Below are 25,803 nucleotides of genomic sequence, written 5' to 3' on the forward strand. Positions count from 1 at the left end.
GAGGCGGGCGGAGGGGGACGGAAATGGGGGCGGAAAGAGGCGGTGGGAGAAGAGGGGGTGGAGCCGGGGGAGGAGGGAACGTGTGGGAACTTGGGGACTGGGCGAGGTGAGGGTTTGGGCGGGCGTGAGCCCCAGGTGCTGCGCTCTCTGTTTGGGCTCGGAACCCGGCAGGACCAGGACCACAGTCTCCGGGGTCATCCGTTACCTCCCCACCCAAAAAGGAATCGCCACCGGGTCGGAGGCTGAGGTCAGTCCCCTTTCGCCATGTGTTTTGGGAATACTGGACCTAGGGAAGGACAGAAATTGCTTTTCCCTCAATTTTCGCTTAATCTTCCCTTTAGCCCTTTAACGGTACTTACCATTTTGCTCTTTTGTGGCCCGGACCAGGACTGGAACCGGCCAAGTCTTTGGTTCTTTTTTTGAAGCGGGTCTCTGTGATCTCTTCGTTGAGACACGCCCTTCCCAAGCCTCCTAGGGAAAGCTTAAGGGAAGGAAACAGGCGTCTACAGCCCCCACTCCCATTGAACTCAGTTCTCCAGAACGTCTTTCACCTCTTCTCCCTCCCTTTCATTCATTCTTTTAACAAATATTTACTGAGCAGGCTTTGTGCTCTGTGCTGGAGACAGAGCAAGCATGAGACAGACGTGCCTTGCTGTCTTGGAGTTTACAGTCTGGTACGAGAAAGAACAAAGTAAATAGGCCTTTGTCATCTTTCCTTTACCCTTACTTAGCTGAATGCTACAGGCTTCTAACTCACCACCCTACCCTCAGCCCTGCCCCCATCGACTGCCAAAGTGATCTTTAAGAAATGCCATTCTTATCTTCCCTTTCTTGCTTAAATCCTTTGGTGGTTACTCAGACCTGGAAGACTGTTGATAAGCGCCTTGAGTGTGACAGGTGACAGTCAAGGTTCTCCCTTTCCCTGCTCTTTCCCCTCCATGATAAAACCCCATTTCAGCGGGATGATGCCCTATCCTCCCAATATGCCAGCTCCAGTATTTGTAAACCATTTGTGTTAGTTGCCAACATTTTTTAAAGACAGACATTTCCGTGTGAACAGAAATCTGCATCAGTACTCCATCTGGCAGGACTGCGTTCACATTCCTGTGTGGCAACAATGGGCTGAAGCCAAGGAGTGGCTGTCCATTCTAGGTCAGAGACTTTTCAAAGTGCCAGGGTCCCCTCCCGACCTGAGTCTGCTTTTCTCATTTATGTATCTGCATGTAGGCATTTGTGCCAGTGACCCCTACACTTTTAACATGAGCAAGATTGAAAGAGAGTGTTGTGTAATGTAAACAGCACGGATTTGATGTTAAAACCGCAGGATTTGAACCCCAGAAGAGTTTCCAGTGCAAAAACTTCTCCATGGGGATCCATCTTTGGCAAACCAAAAAAAGATCAGTAATCTAGAGATTGGCTCAGGTTGAAATAATGCAATGTAATGTGACTGTGGCTTCTGCCCCCAGCCAGAAAATGCCTTAGTGGGGCAGAGGGCTCATGATAATTATACCCAAATGACGTCATCAGTGCGTTGAGGGAACCGAAGTGCCTTTTGCCAGGCACCCCTGAGTGTGTCTGCTAACAGGTTGCATGGATTCCCTGCTTTCATCATCTCTGCATTCTAGGCCAGAGGTCAACAAACCACAGCTATTGACAGACACAAACAGATACTGAAATACAATGTGGCAGATGAAGCCCAGGATATTTTGGGAGCCTGAGAGAAAGGCACAATCCATCTTGGGTCGGTGGGAGAGCAGGAAAGACTTTTTGAAAGGGAAGATACTTGAGCCTCAGATTCTGTAAAGGATTTTTTTTTAAATTAATAGGCTATTGGTGTAGAGCAGTTTCAGGTTCACAGAAAGATTAAAAAGGACAGTGTTCCCATACACCCAGTCTCTGCCCCTCCCCATTTCCCCTAACATTAACAAGCTAGTGTTGCACATTAGTTACAATCAATGTACCAATATTGATATGTTATTAATGCAATAGTTTACATTAGGGCTCATTTATTTTGTACAGTTGAATTAATTTTGACAAATGCAGATATCTGTATCTACCATTGCTATCTCCTACAGAACAGTTTCACTGCCTTAAACCCCCCTGTGCCGGGGCACCCGTGTGGCTCAGGCGATCAAGAGTCCTGGGCGCCTGGGTGGCGCAGTCGGTTAAGCGTCCGACTTCAGCCAGGTCACGATCTCGCGGTCCGTGAGTTCGAGCCCCGCGTCGGGCTCTGGGCTGATGGCTCGGAGCCTGGAGCCTGTTTCCGATTCTGTGTCTCCCTCTCTCTCTGCCCCTCCCCCGTTCATGCTCTGTCTCTCTCTGTCCCAAAAATAAATAAACGTTGAAAAAAAAATTAAAAAAAAGAGTCCTTCTGACTTGATTTTGGCTCGGGTCATGATCTCACAGTTTGTGACTTCAACCCCAGTGTCAGGCGTTTGCACTAATGACATAGAGCCTGCTTGGGATTCTGTGTTTCCCTCTCTCTCTGCCTCTCCCCTGTGTGCTCTCTCTTTTCTGTCTCTCAAAAACCAACCAACAAACAAACAAACATTAAAAAAACAAAAAACTCCCCTGTGCCTTATGCCCAGTGGGCCAGCCAGAGAAGATGCTGAACAGGAGGCAGAATTGCACCTTGTTTTGTTCCTTCCTGTCCCTAGAGGGCCTGTACTCTCTCTGCTCTTTCCAGTAAATAACGTTTAGGCTAAAACAAAAAAATTTTAAAAGACAAAAGAAACCCTACAAAAACCCAACTATTCACTTACTTGACCCTCATCCCCCGCCCTCACCCCAATTCCTTGGCAATCACTTCTCTTTTATGCTTTGTTTTAATTTTGCCTTTTCCAGATGTCATATCATTAGAATCCTAAGAGTGTCACCTTTCCTGACTGGACTCTTGCACTAAGCAATATGATTTAAGGTCCCTCTATGTCGTTTTATGGCTTGATGGTTCATTTCTTTTTATCACGGAGTAATACGCCATTGTATGAACATACCACATTTTTTCCATTCACCTGCTTATGGATTGACTTGTGTCTTTTATTTTTAATGTTTATTTTTCAGAGGGAGAGAGAGACAGTGTGTGAGCAGGGGAGGGGCAGAAAGAGAGGGAGACACAGAATATGAGGCAGGCTCCAGGCTCTGAGCTGTCATCACAGAGCCTGACACGGGGCTTAAAGTCAAGAGCTGTGACATCATGGCCTGAGCCAAAGTCGGACACCCAACGAACCAAGCTGCCTAGGTGCCCCCTTTTTTAAAAAAAAAAACAACTTTTTTTAATGTTTATTTTTTGACAGAGATAGCAGGAGTGGGGGAGGGAGAGAGAGAGAAGGGGACAGAGGATCTGAAGCAGGCTCTGCACTGACAACAGAAAGCCCAATGCAGGGCTGGAAACCACAAACTATGAGATCATGACCTGAGCCAAAGGCAGATGCTTAACCCACTGAGCCACCCAGGTACCCCTCAACTCCTATCTTCCAAAAAGAAATATAGAAGTCCTAGTCCCTGGTACCTATGAACTGTGGCCTTATCTGGACAAGCCTTTGCAGGTGTAATCTAGTTAAGATGAAGTCATCAGGGTGGACTTTAATCCAATATGACGGATGTCCTTCTAAAAAGAGGAACAGGCCATGTGATGACAGCGATTGGGGTGAGGCAGCCACAAGCCAAGGAACACCAAGGACTTGTAACCACTGCCTGACACTAGGAAGAGGCAGGAAGGGATTTACCCAGAGTCCCAGGTAAGCATGGCCCTGCTGACACCAGGTTTTCAGACTTCTAACCTGTAGAACTGTGAGAGAATAAATTTGGTTGTTTGAAGCCATCCACTTTGTGGGGCTTTGTTACAGCAGCCTTAGCAAACAGATACACCTACTGAGGGACAGAGATCTTGATTCAGTTTCCAACAGTTGAGAATAAAACTGCTATAAACCAGGGCCCCTGGGTGGCTCAGTCAGTCAAGCATCTGACTCTTGGTTTTGGCTCAGGGCATGATCTGAGGTCGAGTCCCGCACTGAGGGAGTGGGGAGCCTGCTTGGGATTCTCTCTCTCCCTCTCTCTCTCTGCTCCTCTCCTTCTCTCAAAATAAATAAGCTTAAAAAAAAAAAAGAGAGAGAGAGAAGAAAAAATGCTATAAACCTCCTTGTGCGGGTGTTTGTGTGGACGTAAGTTTTCAGCTCATTTGGGTGAATACCGGGAGCACGATTGCTAAATCACATGTTAAACCTATGTTTAGCTTTGTAAAATATTATCAACCATCTTCCAAAGTGGCTGTACCATTTTCAATTTCCACCAGTAGTGAAAGAGAGTGCCTGATGCTTCATATCCATGTCAGCATTTGGTATTGTTAGGTCTTGTTGTTTTTGTTTTGTTTTGTTTTTTATTTCAGCCATTCTTACATGGATGTACAAAGTAAGAACCTAGTTTGTTTCTCCAAAGTTTCTTTTTGTTCCTATTACTCTGAAATTTCATGGTTAACAGCCTTGAGACACCCAGTGGCCGGCCGGCCTGCCTTCCTTCCTTCCTTCCTTCCTTCCTTCCTTCCTTCTTCCCTTCCTTCCTTCCTCCTCTTCCCTTCCCCACCCTTCCTTTTCTTTCCTTTTTCCCTCCATCCATCCTCTCTTCCTTTCTTTCACTTTTTATTATGACAATTTTCAAGCAAACACAAAAGTTGAGAGAGTAGTACAATAATCTCCATATACCCATCACCCAGCTTTATTTTACTCTTCAGTCTATCCTTCTTACTATTAGCAGGATTTTACAGCAAGTCCCAGATACTACACCCTTGCCTTTGTAGATACCTTAGTATGTAGTTCTAACAGATGAGAATTTAAAAATGAATAATGAAATAACAATTCCATGATCACACTTCAGGAAATTAACACACACACAGTCCATGTTTGATATTCCCTCATTGTCTCAAAAATGACTTCTTTTACACTGGCCTACTTAAGTCCAGACTCAAGGTCTACCCATTGCATTTAGTTGCTAATTCTCATTGAATCTGTAACAATTACTCCTCCTCCTTTTTTTTCTTTCTTTCTTTTTTCTTTTTTTTCTTTTTACAATTGATTTGTTGAAGAAACTGGGTAAATTATCTTGTAGAATGTCTCACAGTCTGAATTTGTCTGATTGGACCTTTGTGGTGTTTTTAAAATGTGATACAATACCTTGAATGTCCTGTATTAGATTCCAGTTCAATTTTTGACAGAATATTTTACAGGTGGGGTTATGTATTTCCTATTGCATCATATGAAGAGGTACATAATGTCTAATTATTTCTCAATGATCTCTTTCCATTTGAAACCCCATTTCCTTCAGCTCTGGGATTTTTTTTTAATGTTCATTTATTTTGAAAGAGAGAGTGTGAGCAGGAGAGGGACAGAAAGAATCCTAAGCAAGCTCTGCACTGTCAGCACAGGGTCCGATGAGGGGCTTGATCTCACAACCAGTGAGGTCATGACCTGAGCCAAAACCAAGGGTTGGTCACTCAGCTGACTAAGCCAGCCAGATGCCCCCAGCTCTGGGATATTTTTGTGAATTCTTTCTTTGGTGATGTCTTTCCTCCATCTCCCTATTTTCTGTGTCTTCACTTTCTGGAACTCCTAATGATTCAGATAGCTGAACTCTTGGAATGATTTTCTAATATTGTTTTTTTCCCCTCTCTTATTTTTCTTTAGTGTTTGTGTATTTGGGTCTACTTTCTGAATATCATCTTCCAACCTGTATTTAGTCAGAATTTTTTGTAGGAGACAGGCAGAAACCACTCTAAATATTTTAAGCAGAAAGGAATTTAATATCGGAAATTAGGTGCTTGTAGACTCATTGAGAGATCTGGCATTTCCAACTTGGGGAGGGCAGGGATGGGATGACAGGGAGGGAAGGGACAACTCTTGTTTCAAAGTCATCACAGCTGTGATTGAGAGGTCAGGGTTGTTACAGCTACTCCTGCTGCCACCGTAACTTCCTGACCATGTGAAGCTGGGGACTGGGCACTGGATGGTAGAGGCTGGCCATTGACATTTGTTTCAAAAGTAGAGCTCAAGGATCAGAGAGCTGTTGTCTGGCTTGAATAAGAAATTGAAATTGTGGGGTAGTCTACGACATGTCAACTCACATGAGGTCTTTGATATCCATCCACCCCGTTTTGGCTTTTGTTTTAATGGAACCAAGGCTGAATTCCGGACTTAGATCTATAGGTGTAATCAGAAACAGAGCTCCCATGGCTCTCACTAAGAGCCACATAAGAGTTGACTGTGCCAGGAGACTAGAGTTCTGAATTGAATTTTGGTCATATAATCACCTTTACTCTCATATAAATAAGGTCACTGGAAAGGCAGGCATCATTAACCTAAAAAAAAAAATTATGAGTCTATTTCAATTTCATGATAACTGAACCAGAAATAAGTTTCACAGCGTGTGTAGGTTTTGCAGATTTCTACCTGCAGGGAAAGTGGCAAGGCATGTCATGCTGCAGTACTTTCTCTAGCCTTGGGAAGTTCACAGAGCTATCCGCCTTCAGTCTGTTTCTTCAGAGTGCCAGCTGGGCAACAAGAACCATTAATTTGTTGGGTGTTTGTGCGTGTATTTTAAGAATGATATTTTTTTTAGCCCTGAATTTTAAGAAAACACCTGCTGTATTCATTTTCAATCATGTATTTTTATTACGTGGTGATGCATGGATATGCTTCCATTGTAAGAAAATTAAAATATTAAAGATTAAAAGTGAAAGTCCCCTGTGATCACCACCCTCAGTGCCATTTCGCCTCCCCAGAAAGTAACCAAGTAGCAATTATATAGCAGCTTGCATTAGTCACGGTAGGTCAGGTTATGCTGCAGTAATAAACATCCTTAAAATCTTAGTGCCTTACAACAACAAAGGTTTATTTCTCGATCCTTACATGTTTGTCATGGGTTGGCTTCAGCCGTTTTCTCTGGACATAAGTGAAGAAGCAGCCAGGATGTGCCTATCTCATGGCAGAGGGAGAAGAAAGAATGGTAGAAGCTTTTAAAGCTTCTGCTTGGAAGTATCCTGTCATGTTCACTCACATTTCCATGGTCAAAGCAAATCGTATGGCCAAACCTGACTTCAGTAGGGTGGGGATGTGTAGTCCTGCTACAGGGCGGGGCAGTGACAATTTTCCTGTAGTTTTATAGGGTTCATAAAACTATACAAATAGGTATCATTTTAATATAATTTATTATGGTACTGAGCCTTACTTTCTGCGTGCAAAAATATGTCTTAGAAGTCTTCCTGTGTTAGGCAAATAGATCCATCTCCTTTTTAAACAGTTGTATGATATGTCATAATATGGATGTACTATAGTTATTTAGCAGCTTCCTTGTTTGAAAATGTTTAAATTGTCTCTAATTTTTTATATATGTGCAAGTTTTTGTCTAGAGCGGGTACAGAGAAGTGGATGTTCTATGCCAGTTTTCTCTCTGTATCCTAATATGGCACACTCATAGGAGAATTCCAAAGAGAGTTTAATAAAGAAGGACTGTTTACAAAGAACAGCACAGTACCCCCGGGGCTGGTAACAATTGGGCTATCACCACTCCTGGGCCAGCAGGAGCAAAGTGAGAGAGCGGGGAGGAGAACAGGGAGGAGAGTCGTGTGAAGGGATGGGTGAAGCCAGCCCAATATGGACCCACAAAGAAGGGGTGAAGGGAATAAATGCCTCAAATCACTCTTTTCCCTCTGATCTTCTACTGGGCTGACCTGAACCAGATGACAGAGGGCCAGGTAATCTGTTGTTGTAGCCAATGCACGCCTGTCCCCTAGGACACAGAAGAGGAAGAGAGGACAGGGAGCCAATCTGGAGGACCAAATAGAAGATACCCACACCATTCTCCTACCCACAGTACAGGAATGACTTAATTGTTTGCCAGTATCATAAGCAAAAAATAGTACTTAAAAGTGCATTTTGGGGGCACCTGTCTGGCTCAGTTGGTAGAGCATGTGACTCGTGATCTCAGAGTTGTGAGTTTAAGTCCCACGTTGGATGCAGATTAATTTTTTTTAAAGTGCATTTTTTAATATATTTTTTTTTATTTTAAAAAGTGGTGTAGCCACCTGGAAAACATTATGGAGATTCCTCAAAAAATTAAAAATAGAACTGCCCTACGACCCAATAATTGTGCTACTAGGTATTTATCCAAGGGATACAGATGTGCTGTTTCGAAGGGACACATGTACCCCAATGTTTATAGCAGCACTATCAACAATAGCCAAAGTATAGAAAGAGCCCAAATGTCCATAGTTGGATGAATAGATAAAGAAGATGTGGTATACACACACACACACACACACACACACACACACACACACACACACAATGGAGTACTACTCAGCAATCAAAAAGAATGAAATCTTGCCATTTGCAACTATTTGGGTGGAACTAGAGGGTATTATGTTAAGCAAAATTAGTCAGAGAAAGACAAATATCATGTGACTTCACTCATATGAGGACTTTGAGATACAAAACAGATGAACATAAGGGAAGCAAAAAGAATATAAAAACAGGGAGGGGGACAAAACAGAAGAGACTCATAAATATGGAGAACAAACAGAGGGTTACTGGAGGGGTTGTGGGAGGGGGTATGGGCTAAAGGGGTAAGGGGCACTAAGGAATCTACTCCTGAAATCATTGTTGCACTATATCCTAACTAACTTGGATGTAAATTTAAAAAATAAATGGAATAAAAAAATAGAATAAAAAAATAAAAAGTGCATTTTTTAAATGTTTATTTATTTTTGAGATAGAGGGAGACAGCGAGAGGGGGAGAGGCAGAGAGAGAGAGGGAGACACAGAATCTGAAGCAGGCTCCAGGCTCTGAGCTGTCAGCACAGAGCCCAATGCAGGGCTCAAACTCACGAACAGTGAGATCATGACCTGAGCCAGAGTCGGACCCTTCACTGATTGAGCCACCAGGCCCCCCGATTTTAAAAAGTGCATTTTTAGTTTGCATTGCCCTAATTATTAGCAAGGACTTGTGCTGATAATTCAGGGACACAGATGATCTCTTCTTCCCTGGACTCTGTGATGGGTACATGTAAAGCCAGAGACTGCTTCAGCCGTTGTGTAATCGTTTCTGGGCCAGTGGGGAGGAAAAGCCGAGAAATGGATGTGGTGGCATCTTTTGAGTCCTGGATCAAGCCTTACCTGAGGCTACACATGAGTATTTGGTAACATGAGCCTTTTGCTTCAGACAGTTTTGTTGTTGGTGTGATGTGTGTGTATGTATTGGTCACTCATAACTGAAAGACCTCCAACTGATGTATTCTTTGTATATTGTACCATGCTTCATATGTGTTTTGTGCATATAAATTTAGGGCTGAATGAGACCTTAGGTATCATTTCATTCAGATTCTTTCATTTTCATTTATAACTTCAAAAGTTTAGACACAAAATCCTAAGACAGTAATGTGACAAATCTTGTCAGTTTTGCTTCTAATTTTATTTTATTTTATTTTATTTTATTTTATTTTATTTTATTTATTTATTTATTTTCAAAAAATTTTTAAATATTATTTATTTTTGAGAGACAGAGAGAGACAGAGCATGAGCAAGGGCGGGGCAGAGAGAAAGGGAGACACAGAATCTGGAAGCAGGCTCCAGGCTCTGAGCCATCAGCACCGAGCCCGACGCGGGTTCAAACTCACGAATCACGAGATCATGACCTAGGCTGAAGTCGGACGCTTAACCGACCGAGCCACCCAGGCGCCCCGTATTTATTTATTTGTTTAATGTTTATTTTTGAAAGGAGGGGAGGGAGAGAGAGAGAGAGAGGGAGACAGAGAATCCAAAGCAGGCTCCTCGTTATTAGCACAAAGCCCAACTTGGGGCTCGAACTCAAACTCATGACCTGAGCTGAAGTTGGACTTTCAATCGACTGAGCCACCCAGGCACCCTGCTTCTAATTTTATAGTAAAGAAATGGAACATTGTTTTGTTTTTTTTTAAAGATTTTTTTTAATGTTTATTTTGAGAGAGGGAGAGAGGGAGTGGGGGAGGGGCAGAGAGAGAGAGAGAGAGAGGGAGAGAGAGAATCCCAAGCAGGCTCCACACTGTCAGCATGGAGCCTGATGTGGGACTCAAACTCTTGAAACCGTGAGACCGTGAACTGAGCAGAAATCAAGAGTCAGATGCTGAATAGACTAAGCTACCCAGGCACCCAAGATATGGAACATTGCACATAAAGTTGAAATTCCTTTCGTATCCTTCCCCATTTTATTTCCCTGGGGGACCCACTGTCAGGAATTGGTCACATATCTTTTCCCACCATGTTTTAATAGTTTTATCACACATGTGTATACCCAGGAACAATATGTAGAATTGTTTTGTGGGTTTAAACTTTCTTATATCAATGCCATCTTGTCATATGTATCACTGTGTACTTTGCTTTTACCACTCAGCATTAGGGGTTCAAGACCTGAACAAAGATATGGTTCATTTTCACTGTTGTGATAGTATTCCATTGCCTGAATATATCACAACGTACTTACCTAACTTATCTCTGTAACACACGTTGAGATTATGGGCTGTTTCCTCAATGCTGCAGCAAACATACTAGAGCATCTCCTGGGACACACTTGGGAGAGTGTCTCCAGGGTATATGTTTAGAAGTCGAGCTGCTGCATCACAAGATAGGCACGTTTTTCAGCTTTACCACAAATGATTAATTTTCATTGATGGTACCAAGTTACAGTTCCCCCAGCATTGTATGAAAATCCCTGTTTTCCCATATCTACATCAGCACCTGGAATTATTAGGCTTTTTGATTTTGCCAGTCTGATTGGTGTGAAATTGTATCTACTTGTCTTAATTTGCATTTCTCTTTTACTAGTGAAGGTAAGCATCTTTTCCTATGTTTATTGATGATTCTGCTTCCTATTCCAAACTCCTCGGTTTCCCAGTGGAAAGAAAATGGCAGATCACACAGTTCATCAGCAACAGTGCTGGGTTTAGAACTTGGGTGTTCCAACTCCAGTCTGCTCTTTTCTTCCAAAATGTTGAACCACTTCCAGATATACATTTTTAATTTTTTTTTTTACATGTGTTTACTTTTGCAAGACAGAGACAGAGCACAAGCGGGGGAGGGGCAAAGAGAGAATGAGACACAGAACCCGAAGCAGGCTCTGGGCTCTAAGCTGTCAGCACAGAGCCTGATGCAGGGCTCAAACTCACAGACCACGAGATCACGACCTGAACCAAAGTCAGACGCTTAACTGACTGAGCCACCCAGGTGCCCCCAGATATACATTTTTAGAGTGCTATTGTTTCTACTAACAGTTACAACAGAGAAAAGATCTTTTTCCTTCTAATTAAATGTTGGGACTATGAATTGTCAATAGTTGGATGCTGTATCAGTTAGGGTTAGGTTTGTCTGAATAAAAGAGATGCCAGGCTCAGGTCACGATCTTGCAATTCATGAGTTTGAGCCCTGCGTCAGGCTCTGTGCTGACAGCTCAGCCTGGAGCCTGCTTCGGATTCTGTGTCTCCCTTTCTCTCTGCCCCTCCCCCACTCAAGCTTTGTCTCTCTCTCAAAAATAAACATTAAAAAAAAAAGTTGGAGACAAGAAGTTTGGCATTGCTTTGTGCCATGAAGTCTTCTAGGACTTAGGCACCTTTACTCTTGTTGCTTCATTGCACATAGCTGCTATTTCCAAGCTCACCTCATGTTCCAAAATAGCTGCTCCAACTCCTGACATTATGTCTGCATCCAAGCCAAAAGGAAAAGAGTCAGAGACCCCAGGGGGATGGTGGAGGTATTGGGTGCAACACAGCTGTCTCTTGATAAAGGTTCTAGAATCTGCAACGTGATTATCTGATCTATATCTATTGGTCAAAAGTCAGCTACATGGCCCTACTTGGCTCTAAGGGAAGCTGGGAAGATTAGCATTCATTTGGGGGACCATGTACCTAGGTACAAGGGAGATGATCTCTAAATACTACTCAGATCCCAGGAATTATAAAATCATCTTTTTGTGGTAGGTGAGTTGGTCCTGCTAATCTGGGAGGAATGTCCCTGTCCTGTGACCTCTGTGACCCCTGGCTCTTCTCTCAGGAAAACTCTGCCTTGTCCAATATCCTCATGGCCATATCGAGTAGACATTAGTGTCACCCTTTGGAGGACCTACACAGATTTTGGATAGAACTTCTCATTGCTTTGTAGAAGAAAGAGAGACATTTATTAGGGGACATTTAATGGTCTCTGCCACAGATGCTAAGAAAAATGTGTGGCCCAATCTGTTCCATGTTTAAGTACCTGAGTCTCATCCTACATGGAGATTAAGTGTAAAGACAGTTCTTTGTTTTTTAATTAAAAAAATATTTATTTATTTTTGAGAGACAGAGAAACAGAGCACACGTGGGGAGGGGCAGGGAGAGAAGGAGACAGAATCCAAAGCAAGCTCCAGGCTCTGAGCTGTCAGCGCAGAGCCCGATGTGGGGCTCAAACTCACAGACCGTGAGATCATGACCTGAGCTGAAGTCGGACGCTTAACCGACTGAGCCACCCAGGCGCCCCTAAAGACAGTTCTTGAAGAAAGATCATGTACAGTTGAAATTATTCTTGAGATATCCATGTGTGTTATCCTCTACAACTCTTGAACATGTATCAATCAGCTATTGCTTCATAACGAGCCATCTCCAATCTCAGTAGTATAAAACAACCATCATTTATTTTCATGTATACTTCTGTAGGTTGACTGATCTAGGTTGGGCTCAGTGGGGCTTGCCTGGGCGTGGCTCCAAGCTGTAGACTAGGTCAAGATCTGCTCTAGGTGTCTCTCATCTTTAGATTAGCAGCCTAGCCAGGCCATGTTCTCTGGGATTGCAGAAGCACAAGAGGGCAAGATTAACCATGCAAGGTCAACATTGCAAGCCTCTGCTTGTGTCAAAACTGCTAACATCCCACTGGGAAAAGCAAATCACATACGTGGTCAAGTCTATTGTCAGTGGGTGGGGGAAACCATGCACTGCTCTCCACCAAGCTAAAGAAGTAGAATGAACAAGCCCACCAGTCTCCAACATAAAAAACCCACTCCTTCTATGGAGGTGGCATGGGGGAAAGACTGAAATGTTTTTACACAATTTGATTTACCACAAAGTGATTTTTTTGTAAAAAATCTGTTACATTTATGCATTAGTCAGTTTGTGGCACCCAGTCCTTCTGTTTCTTATTTAAGGATGTCAAGAAATCCATCACCAACCACTTCACTTGTCCAGCTAGTTGCACATTGCATTTTACTTCTTTATTAATGGTTTGGAACCCATGAAATAATCTATATAGTATTTCCGTATGAATTGGTCAAAGTACATTGGCTATTGCAGCTGGACGGCAGGCATGGCCTGAGTCACAGGTGCATTGAGCGATTGGTGGGCAGAACCACTTTCATGCTTTAAATCCCCCTCCCACTATCTATGACACTGACGTTGTCTGCCTACCAGCTGTTCCCCTTATTTGAGCAGTGATGCAGGTAAGATAGGTGCCCGGCCTCTGTAGTGGACACTGTGGCATGCTGCCCAGATCCTCCGCTCTAATACTGAGGCACTCATTCCCCCATCTGCTGGGAGCATTGGCCGCTGACAGTACTCAACTGAGTCCCTCTTGGGGACTTGCCCTTGGCTGAAGAGCGCAACCCAGCCCGAGTACTGCATCCAATGGCTGTATGAAGTGGGAGCCCCAAGGTCCAGCCTCCCTGCCATCCCGCCTCTCTACTCCTCCCCACTCCCCGCAGGGTGGGCGTCAGCTGAGACCTCTGATGAGGCTGCATTGCAGTTTGACTTTTCCCTTCCACCTGTCACCTTGAGAGCACACTGCAGGAAACTTGCAGCATGCACGTCTCCCCGTTGGGGTCTTAATTCCTGAGGAACCAAAACCACAAGGCTCCTAAGTCACACAGAGCTGGGTTCGAGTGTTATCTCAAATACCCACTAGCTATGTGGCTTTAGACTTCGTGAATCTGCTGTAAACCTCTGAAAGTCTCAGGTTTTTCATCTCTAAAGATGCAATAATAATAGTATCTGCCTCTTCTAATGATAGTAGAGGATGAAGAGAAATAATGCATGGAAAGCAGTGTGAAACCCTTAGCACGCTACCTGGCCCATACTAGGTTTTGCCGAAATGTATTCTTCCCTTTTTACTCAGCCCTTTGTGGGCGTTTCCAGAAGCCGGCGTCCCCATACCTGAGTAAAGTGGAAACGGACCTGTTGTGCTGTCTTGTTTCCAGCAGATGGCGCCAGCGGATAAGGCTGCAGTCTCGTCCAGCTTGGTTACAAGGTCCACCATTGACAGATTATATACATCAGTTTTCCATGCATTATCTCATTTGATTCTCCTTCATCAACCATTTACCAAGTGCTGACTGTTCTATCACTTATTCTTTCATCTCTTTGTCTTAAATGCTTCCTGAGCACTTACTCCAGGCCAAGAGTGGCTTTAAATCTCTTCTAAAACATCATGGTGACTAAGAAGCAAACAAGACAGAGAGGGAGAGAGAGAGAGAGAGGGTGGGACAGAGAGAGAGGCAGGCAGGAAGGAAGAAAAATACGATTCTGGATTTTGAAATTAAAAGTTTTAGGCACTACTATTGGGCTTGTGCCAACTCGTTCGGAAAGGAGGCAGCTTTAATAAAGCGGAAGAAGTACATAATACGACTGAACAGAATCAGGAGGCAGTGGTCCCTCTGCAGGAGCAGCTGAGGTGCTTCTAGAGGCCGTCTGCAGGCCTTCCCCAGGGCTATCGATCTGAGGGCAGAACAACTGGTCCCTGGGCTGGTTAAAACTGCCGTGTAGGAGAAAGAAGAAAGAATCCATAAAGGAGGTGTCAAAGTGCTTGGGAGGAGACAGTTAGCTGGCCTGGAGTCAGGAGCCCCAGACCGGAGTCATTTCGCAGGTCTTCTGGTCATGCCAGGAGGCACGCCTGGAAGCCACCAGCCCAGGACCCGGGAGAAGTCCGATTCTGTGGTTGGGACAGAGGCTGCCCACCTCAAGTCTTCTTGCACCTGCTCCAGAACCGTGAGTGAATGAATGTGCTTTCCTGAAGGTCACCACACAGGGTTGTTGTTTGAGGAAATGTATATACAGTGCCTGGTACGTGGGAAGCTCTCAATAAACGATAACTATTTATTACTGATAAAAATACTACCACTACCGATCAATGGTTCTTACGATCTTCTCTGATGTAATTGCTAAGAGCAAGGTTTTGTGAGAAATACCCAATGAACCTACAGAGAAGTTTTAATTATTTGGGGATTCCGAGAGGATCCAGGACTCTGAAGGTAAAGAGAGAGAACACCAAGTTAGGGAAAGGGACACACAGATGGACTCAGTAAAATTTGTTGAATGGGTGGCTCAGGGGGATTCTCTTCTAACAGCAAGAGTTTCATTCATGGTTCCCTACTCTGAGCCAGGCACTGTGCTTGCTGTTGGAGCAACAGAGATGAACAAACATCTTGTTTGTTTTCTTTTTTTTTATTTAAAAAAAATATTTATTTTTGAGAGGGAGAAAGCGGGAGAGCAACAGAGAGAGAAGGAGACACAGGATCCGAAGCAGGCTCTAGGCTCCAAGCTGTCAGCGCAGAGCCCGATGCGGGGTTCGAACTCACAATCAGTGAGTTCATGACCTGAGCTGAAGTCGGACGCTCAACCGACTGAGCCATCCAGGCACCCCGCCCCCATCTTGTTTGTTTTCAAGGAGCTCCTGGTACAAGGGTGGAAAGCCAAGGTACCTACAGGGTCTAGTCTGGTGACATAAATGAGGGAAGTGGACCAGGTGTGAATAAGGAACATGGGTAAGAGAAATATTTTATTTTCTTCTTCCAGTGTAAAACAACAACAACAACAAAAAAACAACCCACAATATTGCAAGAGTTATGACAAATGGCTCTGAGATGAGGCTTAAATGCAGAGACAATAGAGCATGGTGGGGACTGTGGAGAAATAAACAGTGCTCTATCCGAAGGGGGCCACTACCACAAAGGTGGAGAACTGCACCCGTCTTACTGGATTTCCAGTTTGTTCAAGAGAAGCCAGAAACTGGAAAAGAAAATTTTTTTTGCGCAATCTCTTAATTTTTAATTTTTGGCAATGAATGCAAAAAAAATTTTTAAAAACACCATGTGGGCCCAAAAAAGTACAGGCCAAGCAAGTAAAACATAATTCTCTCTGAATGCCAGATCTGAGTCTGAGGGTCCAGTGTGTGATCTCCAGTCCAATTGGAAAGACAGATGGGAGTTTGGGCGATTTCGACACAGCTTGATAAGTGTTAAGATGCCAAGATGTGATGTGATGGGTACACAGAAGAAGAGCTGGCAGGGTGGTCTTTGAGGAGGAGAGGACGCCTGACCTGAGTCCTAGAGGAAGGGCCCAACTAGCCAGGGAACTGGGGTTGGGCGAGCCAGTCAGAGGGAATGGCATAGGGGAGTGCAGCGGTCAGGAGCCCAGCAGAGCGGCAAAGCTCAGGGCTCAGGTGTCACATGTGGGTAGGGAGCAGGAAGAGATAATCGGGAGGTGGGCAGGACTAGATGGGAGAGTGGCTTTGACCGCATCATCTGTATTTAATGATTTCTTAATTTTCTCTCATTGTAATTTCTGCTGTTTTTAATAGAAACCAGGAGTTGTGTCTGTGCCCCCAAAACAGCCATTGCCTCTGATAAGAAGCTTTTTCAGCTCTCAAAGTTGACACCCCCCCCCCTTTCTCCTTTCCCCACTTTGGCTCATCCTTGTCTGTACTCACTCTGACCCCTCCAGTATTAAAGAAAATAAATACTTTTGACCTTTGTCAGAACACCTTGGACTTGCCAGCACAAAAAGAAACAATTTGCACCGGAGGAAATGATCCCTTTCCTCCCAAAGGGCTCTTTCTCTATGTCCAGGGCCAAATGCAGTTCTGATTCAGAGACCACAGGGGTGGCCAGCAGGGCCTGGGGTTGGAAGACAGGAGGCCGTTCTAGTCCTGGTCCTGGGGACTGACTCCTCGTGTAGCTGCAGATAAGACCAGGCCACCCGTGCCCAACCTGCAGAAGCAGGTGGTTTGGATGGTCTCCCAGAACCTTCTTCATCAAGGCTCAGGGCTCAAATCTCTTGCACACAGAGTCAGTCTGGACCTGATGTCCGTGATGTGTCGCCATGTAACCAGCATGTGCTACGTGTCAGGCACTATGCCCGCCTCTTGCCATACGTGATTTCATGTAGTCCTCATAAAAGCTTACCCCACTTTATAGAAAAGGGACCTGAAGTCTAGGAGAGTTGCCCAATGGTGAACTGGGATGTACAACCTCCAAAACTATGTTATTTGAAACAAAATGTAGTTCATTCTGATGGTGAGTTCTATGTGTCAACCTGGCTGGGCTAAGGGATGCCCAGAGAGCTGGTAAATGTTATTTCTGGGTATGTCTGCGAGGGTGTATTTGGAAATGATTAGCATCTGAATCAGTAGACTGAGTAAAGATCACCAATGTTGGGAGGGAGGGGCAGGGATCGCTCAATCTGTTGATGGCGAATTTGCTCTTTCTGCCTGAGCTGGGACATCCATGTTCTCCTGCCCTTGGACACTGGCACTTCTGGTTCTCAGGTCTTTACACTCAGACTGTCTGCTCCCTGGGTTCTCGGGCCTTTGGACTGGACTGGAATGTTCCAGCACTGGCTTTCCTGGTTCTCCAGCCTACAGACATGAGATGGTGTGTGAGCCAATTCCTGCGATAAATCTCTCTGTCTTGTATACACACATGTACATATACACATATCCATATCTATCTGTAAACATCTATCACCCATTGGTTCAGTTTCTCTGGAGAGCCCTGCTAATACGTTCATATACATGGTAACATACCAAACAGCACAGGAGAGTTTCTCATGAAAAGCAAACTCTCGTGCCCATTGCCCAACTCCGTTGGGGCAATCTCTTTTAATCACTTTGATTTTCAGGTGATTATGTCCCTAAATATAAACAGTAGCTAGACAATATTTATTGTCTGTAAAGTTTACTTCTACTCTGTGCTTTCTCCAACTGTTGATTATTTATATATTTATTGGTATTTCTCATTTCTCCTCATAAATTCAATAAACAGCACCCCTATTTTCTTATTCTATCACATGGACAATCCCTTTTGACAACTCACTTTCTCTCTCTCTCTCTCTCTTTGATTCAGATTCAAGTTAACGTACAGTGTAGTATTGGTTTCAGGGGTAGAATTTAGTGATTCATCACTTACATACAACACCCAGTGTTCATCCCAGCAAGTGCCCTCCTTAATGCCCATCACCCATTTAGTCTGTCCCCCCACCCACCACCCTTCCAGCAACCCTAAGTTTGTTCTCTATATTTAAGAGTCTCTTAGGGGTGGCTCGGTGGCTCAGTCGGTTAAGCGTCTGACTCGTGGTTTCAGTTCAGGACATGATCCCACGATTTCTTGGATTCGAACCCTGCATCAGGCTCCACACTGACAGTGCAGAGCCTATTTGGGATTCTCTCTCTCTCTCTCTCTCTCTCTCTCTCTCCCCCTCTGCCCCTCCTCTACTCGTGCTCTCTGTCTCTCTCAAAATAAATAAATAAAATAAAGTCTCTTGCGGCGCCTGGGTGGCTCAGTCAGTTGAGCCTCCCAACTTTGGCTCAGTTCATGATCTCGCGGTTTGTGGGTTCAAGTCCCACGTTGGGCTCTGTGCTGACAGCTCAGAGCCTGGAGCCTGCTTTGAATTCTGTGTCTTCCTCTCTCTCTGTTATTTCCCTGTTCACACACACTCTCTCTGTCTCTGTCTCTCTCAAAAATAAATAAACATTAAATTTTTTTTTAAGTCTCATGGTTTGCCTCCCTCTCTGTTTTTATCTTATTTTTCCTTCTCTTCCCCTATGTTCATAAGTTTTGTTTCTTAAATTCCACATACGAGTGAAATCATATATTTGTCTTTCTCTGATTGACTTATTGTGCTTAGCATAATACATTCTAGTTCCATCCACATTGTTGCAAATGGCAAGATTTCATTCTTTTTGATTGCTGAGTATTATTCCCGTGTGTGTGTGTGTGTGTGTGTACATATATATACCACATCATCTTTATCCATTCATTCGTCGAGGGACATTTGGGCTCTTTCCATACTTTGGCTATTGTTGATAGTGCCGCCATAAACACTGGGGTGCATGTGCCCCTTCGAATCAGTGTTTTTGTATCTTTTGGATAAATACCTAGCAGTGCAATTGCTGGGTCATAGGGTAGTTCTATTTGTAACTTTTTGAGGAACCTCCATACTGTTTTCCAGAGTTGACATTTCACTTTCTAAGATGAAGGCATGAGCAGTATTTTTCCCGCCATCTTTCCTCCCTGCTTCTGTTTTCCATCTTTTGTCAGCCTGGCTGATTTCAAAAGTCCCCCACCGCGTTTAGTTGTGTGTAGCCATGTGACTGGTGCTGGCCAATGGGTTGTGGGAGAGAGTGACCTTTGTTAGCCTAGGCTGGAGCATTTAATGACTGTGAGTTTCTCACCCCGTACACAGACACGCATGCTGTCCTGCCCACTGCCACACCTGTCATGTGGAAGAGTCTCCGTTAGCCTGAGTCCTGGGAGAGCAGAGCACCCCCACCAGGATACAGTCAACGTGTAGTGTGAGTGAGATGGGAGTCTTCATTGTCCTAAGCCTCTGAGAGTTTGGTGGTTATTTGCTTTGTCAGCAGAGGCAAGCATATCCTAACTTATGCCCAAATATAACACAATATAACGTTATTATATTCTTTCCTGCAAATATAGCCATGATGTTAATGTATTCTCCATACTTTAACAAAGATTTTTTTTTTTAAAAAAAGACAAACTTTCTCTGTCCTCACAAGTCTGAAAATGTCTTTATTTACCCTCCTACTTGATTCCATTTGGCTGGGAATAGAATTGTAGGTTAAAAGTCTCTTTCAGAACTTTCAAATACTGCATTATGGGCATCTGGCTTTTGACTTCTTTAAAAAAAATTTTTTTTAATGTTTTTATTTTATTTTTGAGAGAGACAGAGCGTGAGCAGGGAAGGGGCAGAGAGAGAGAGGGAGACACAGAACCCGAAGCAGGCTCCAAGCTCTGAGCTGCCAGCACAGATCCCAACGTGGGGTTCGAACTTATGAACCATGAGATCGTGACCTGAGCCAAAGTCGGATGCTTAATCAACTGAGCCACCCAGGCGCCCCCATAATTCCTTTGTTTTTGAAACCCTGTATAAATGGAGCAACTCATCTGTCCTCTTGTTCCGGTTCAGTTTCCTCTGCTGTAAATCGGGAGTGATGACACAAGCGAAAGAGCGTGCTAGATTACAGGCACCTAGGACGTGTTTGTTAAGTCTGCACGGCCCATTGTGGCCCAAATCACTCTCACGTATTTATCTTACCTCTTGTAGGATAGGGCACAAAAATAGGTAATATAGTCAATTAAGCGGACAACTCATGGTCATGGGATCTGATGTCAGGCAGACTGGGAGGTGAAAAGCCACTACATAGGAAGAGGGACGTTTTTTCCAGACACCGTATTTGACAACGAATGAGAATTCCTGTCGTTACACGTCCTCACCAACATCTGGTGTTGTCAATATTCTGGAGTTTGGCCCTTCTCAGGATTAAGTGGTGGTGTCTCATTGCATTTATTTTACATTTCCCTAGTGATGTATGATGTGGAACATATTTTCACATGCTTATTTGCCATGTATATATCATCTTTATCTTTTTAAGAGAGAGAGAGAGTGCAAGCAGAAGAGAGAGGCAGAAAGAGAGAATCTCCAGCAGGTCCCATGCTCGGCACAGAGCCCGACACAAGGCTCAATCCCACAACCCTGGGATCATGACCTGAGCCAAAATCAAGAGTCAGATGCTCAGCTGACTGAACCACCCAGACGCCCCCTATATATCATCTTTGGTGAGGTGTCTGGTAGGGTCTTTGATTTCTTTCTTAATCGGATTGGTTTTCTTATTGCTCAGTTTTAAGAGTTCTTTGCGTATCTTGGCTCCTGGTCTTTATCAAGTATGTCTTTTGCAAATATTTTCTCCTAACCTGTTACTTGCCTTCTCACACTCTTCGCATTGTCTTTTGCAGAGCAGAAGTTTTAAATTTTAATGACGTCCAGCTAATCAATGATTTACTTCATGAATTGTGCCATTGGTGTTCTATCTAAAAGGCATCATCCCTCTCTCCCTCAAAATAAAGAAATAAACATTAAAAAATAATGCCTGGGTGGCTTAGTGGGTTAAGCATCTGACTTTTTATTTCGGATCAGGTCATAATCTCATGGTTGGTGGGATTGAGCCCTGTGTCAGGCTCTGAACTGACAGCTCAGAGCCTGCTTGGGATTTTCTCTCTCTCTCTCTCTCTTTCTGCTCCTCCCCCTCTTATGCACAGACTCTCTCTCTCTCTCTCAAAATAAATAAATAAACAGTTAAAAAGCCATCACCAGGGGTGCCTGGGTGAGTCAGTTGAGCAACTGATTTCGGCTCAGGTCGTGATCTCACGGTTTGTGAGTTTGAGCCCCACATCAGGCTCACGATTGTCAGAGCAAAGCCCGCTTCAGATCCTCTGTCCCCCCCCCTCTCTGCCCGTCTCCTGCACGTGCTCTCTCTCTATCAAAAATAAATAAATGTTTTTTAAAAAGCCATCACCAGACCCAAGGTTTTCTCCTGTTATCTTCCAGGAGTTTGGGATACATATACTTTTAATTTAACCTGTGCCTGTCGCCCCATCCACTTGGTTTCTGACAATGCCCTTGGCACATTGTCCTCTTATGGTCTGGGAAATGTTAGCATTCGGCAACCTTCTCTCCTTTATCTTGCTGGGAAGGCAATTTCAGCCCTGCATTTAAAACCTCCCACTACTTATGTCTACCAGATTACCTCCCCTCTCCTTACAAGTCTTCTTATCAAATTCAATTGAGACTTCCACTTCTGTAACCAAGATTTGTTTGATTCTACACAGGCTTAGAAGCTGATGTCTTCTCTCCGAGGTGGAATTACATTTACCAAGCTCATGGGACTGATGTGGAAAATCGGAACGTCAGTGTATTCACTGATAACGAGAAATATAATTGCTGAGAAGACTGGAATACTGTCATCAGTGTGACCAGCACATTCTTTCCCGGAGGCAGATCTAAGTGAAAAGCCAAATTATACAAAGAAGGTGGCTTGGTGAGCATTTGATCATTGAGTTCTATTGATGAAGAGCCTAATGCAGGTCTCCATTGAATGTCAATGTCAAACATTGTACTGGACACTAGGTGGAGAATGGTAAATAAGAGAGATGGGTCTCCGTGCTCACAGGTTCTAAGGCACTGGGGGAAGACAGGCCCTGAACAGGTAATGAGACTTCTAGGTTAGAAAAACTACACCCCTTACCCTCTGCTTCCTCCCCAAACCTACGAAAATAACAATACAGGAATTGTTCTGAAAAGGCAAAACGCAAAGACAGAGGTCTGCAAACCATGGTCCACAGGCCAAATCTAGCCCGCTGCCTGTTTCGGGACAGCCTGTCCTAAGAATAGTCCTATATTTGCAAATGGCTGGAAAAAAATCAAAACCAGAATAACATTCTGTGACACGTGAAAATGATATGAAAGTCAGATTTCAGAGTGCATAAATAAAGTTTGGTGGGAACGCGGCCATGCATTCCAATGCAGGTCCCATGTATTGTCTACGGCTGCTCTCGCGCTACCATGACATAGTTAAGTAGGTGCGAAGGAGGCCATATGGTGTGCAGAGCCAAAAATATTTACTATCCGGCCCTTTACAGGAAAAAAAAAAATCCCAACCCCTGCTCTAGAACGGCACCGTCCAATGGAACTTTCTGCAGTGACGGACGGGTCGTGTACCGCCATCCGATATGGTAGCTGGCCACTAGCTACATGTGGCTACTGAGCCCTTGATATGTGGCTGGTGCAACTAAGGACCTGAACGTTTATTTTATTTATTTTAATGAATTTAAATGTGAGTAGCTGGCAGAAGCTGCTGTGTTGGATGGCACAGCGGTCGACTATGACAAGAGGGCATCTGGGCTGGGAAACACCACGTGTCGTGGAAGATGGGACATCTGCCCGAAAGCAGGGGGATTAAGTGAAAGTTTACATATGGAAGCCTGGCATGCCCCACCCAATCTTCTTACAGGCTGCTTTCCTGACCTAGATTCCAGAATGCTGGCAGGGAGAATTACACTCTCCTAAAAAGAAGCTGGGGGAACCATCTCTGGGGACTTTGACCAGCTCGGGAGGAAGGACCTAAACATGTGTCTGGAGCTTCCTAATCGTCATACCAAATTGGCAGTGAAGAGACCCCCTGCCAATCACATAGCATTCAGTAACCTTTAGCCTAGGTCCCACCCTCCCCCATGAGCAGGCGGCCAAGGGCCCTCGTACATTCGAGGAACAATGTAAACGCGAAAGAGACCAAACAAACAGAGGGACAGATCTAAGCGAAGATCTCTGGGCGCACATATTTTGTTAAATTTGGAGGTCTATAATGCTGGGAGAGAAAAATGGCCTTTCTTTTCACTAAGTTCAAGGCAGCATTTTCTTCGCCTACAAACATAAGCAACAAACTGTAGTAGTGTTAGCAGTTTCTGTGACTTCATCATCAATAGAAACCGGGTATTTTCCTGCCGTGATGGTATTGTTGGAGTCATTTCATAACATCATTTATGCTCGTCATGACTTTGAAATGATGGTAGTCATTAGACACCCTGCTAAATCTTCTAATATAGAAGCACATATGTCACTATATGACAGATTTGTTTTTTAAATATTTTGATAACTGTATGTTGATATAAATGATTTCCTTTGTAATCCTGTGCATAGAAGTTGATTCATTTAAAGATATTACGCTGAGAAAAGGTCCACTCTCCACCTGACTGCAGAGGGGTCCAGGGCACAAGAAGGGTTCTCTTTAGGATGGCTAGGGAATGGAGATCATAATCGGTAAGCACTTTGTGCCAGATTTTAAACCTCAGAATTCTAAGAGTAATTATTATTATTACTTTGATAGCTTTCCTTAGTACTTAAAGTGTTCATTTTGTCATTGCAATGGGATATTTGGAGGGGGAGAGAATCATAGGACTTAATCAGCCCCCTGGACCCAAAAGTTCAGTTTTCTTTTCTAAAAATAGTACGTGCACATCATAAATAAGCTAGAAAAGTACAAAGAGGACAACAAAAATCACCTCCAATCCCACTACCTATTTGGCGAACATTGTTCTAGGCAGCATTGTGTGCATAAACACATAACATACACATATATCCACACAAACATATAAAGATCAGTATATGTATAAAGATATATACGTAATTATAGGGGCACCTGGGTGGCTCAGTCCACTGAGCGCCCACTTTTGGCTTGGCCCAGGTCATAATCTCACGGTTTGTGGGATCCAGCCCCCGAGTCAGCTCCAAGCTGACAGCACAGAGTCTGCTCGTGATTCTCTCTCCCCCTCTTTCTGCTCCTCCCCTACGCACAATCACTTGTTCTCTAAATAAATAAATGTGAACAAAATAAAGTTAAAGACATAGACATAATTTTTGACAAAAACAGAATCAAAGTACACATTTATTATTGTTTTATTTTTTACTACACATTTATTATTATCATTGTATTTTTTACCCTGCGTTTATCTTCTATAGTAATAACAAGAATTGAGGTGTGTAATTATTTTCACCAGTCAGTTAAGGAAACTGAGACTCAGATAATTAAAGCCTGGTGCATGGTCACAGGTGGTGAGAGAGAAAGAAATCTCTTGGTCATCCCAGAATGACTTACTGTTCAAGGACCCCATGTCTGTGAGGGGGGAAGCCTGGAGTTCAACTGGACTGAGAGAGCTTCACCCTCCCAGCTGCACTTACCCAAAAGCTTGTGACCCGAAATCTTTGTGATTTGGGGGGATTCTAGCTCGGGTGCAGGTGACGCATATGCCAAGTCCCAAAACAGATCCGCTGAGAAGCTTCAACTGAATGATCATACTTGGAGGCAGGAATCTGGCACATCCTGGGCTCCTTTCTATATTTCCATTCTGATTCCTTTGGGAAGCAAATGGGAGCAATTCTCATTCACTCCAAATGCAGCCCTTCGTGGGCACCACGTGCTATGGTGGACAGATGGAAAGCCATCCACACAAAGGCTGACCTGTCCATCCCGTCTGGCTCCCTGGAACTGGAGGAAGATGAGACAAAGTGGACTTTCTGAGGTCCGTCCCAGAATTTATTTAATCTGCAGGATCCCAAAGCTCGGCGGGGCTGCATCAGAATCACCTGAGGAGCCTGTTGAAAGCAGTGATGCAAGGTTCTGATTCTAGAGTAGTGGATGTCAACCTTGGCTACCCATTAGAATCACCAGGGAAGCCTTTAAAAAACAAAATGGCGGAGTAGGCATGTTATGGACTGAATGTCATCCCCAAATTCCTGTGTTGAAACCTCACCCATCTCCTATCAATGTAATGGCATTAAGAGGTGGAGCCTTCGGGAGGCCTGACCTTAGATGAGGCCAGGAGGGAGGAGCCCTTTAATGGGATTAGTGCCCTTACAAGACTCACCCGAGAGCTGTGCTTCCTGTATCTGCTCTCTGCCTTGTGAGGGTACCATAAGAAGCTGGCAGTCTGCAACCTAGAAGGGGGGTCCTCGCCAGAACCTGGCCATGCCAGCACCCTGATCTTGGACTTCCAGCCTCCAGGAAGGTAAGAAAGAAATTCCTGTTGTTTATTATAAGCCACCCAGACTGTAATGTTTCTGTTAGAGCAATCCAAACTACTGCTCAGACAAGGCGCTCCGAGCTCCCCCAGAGAAACATTGAGAAAGCAAGCAGACACTATCAG

At 44.1% G+C, this 25,803-nt stretch overlaps 1 long non-coding RNA gene across 1 annotated transcript; it reads left to right on the top strand.

Moving 5' to 3' along the window:
• The first annotated feature begins 144 nt into the window (after positions 1-144).
• LOC124504344 (uncharacterized) lies at positions 145-23,940 on the top strand. Its single transcript, XR_006960379.1, has 3 exons — positions 145-247; positions 19,493-19,601; positions 21,934-23,940. It is a non-coding gene; the product is annotated as an uncharacterized LOC124504344 (long non-coding RNA).
• Positions 23,941-25,803: the final 1,863 nt, after the last annotated feature.

This window comes from Lynx rufus, unplaced genomic scaffold (assembly GCF_022079265.1).
Source record: "Lynx rufus isolate CCGP_SWC_20201006 ecotype Redwood Valley unplaced genomic scaffold, mLynRuf1.p SCAF_8, whole genome shotgun sequence".
Lineage (NCBI taxonomy): Eukaryota > Metazoa > Chordata > Mammalia > Carnivora > Felidae > Lynx > Lynx rufus.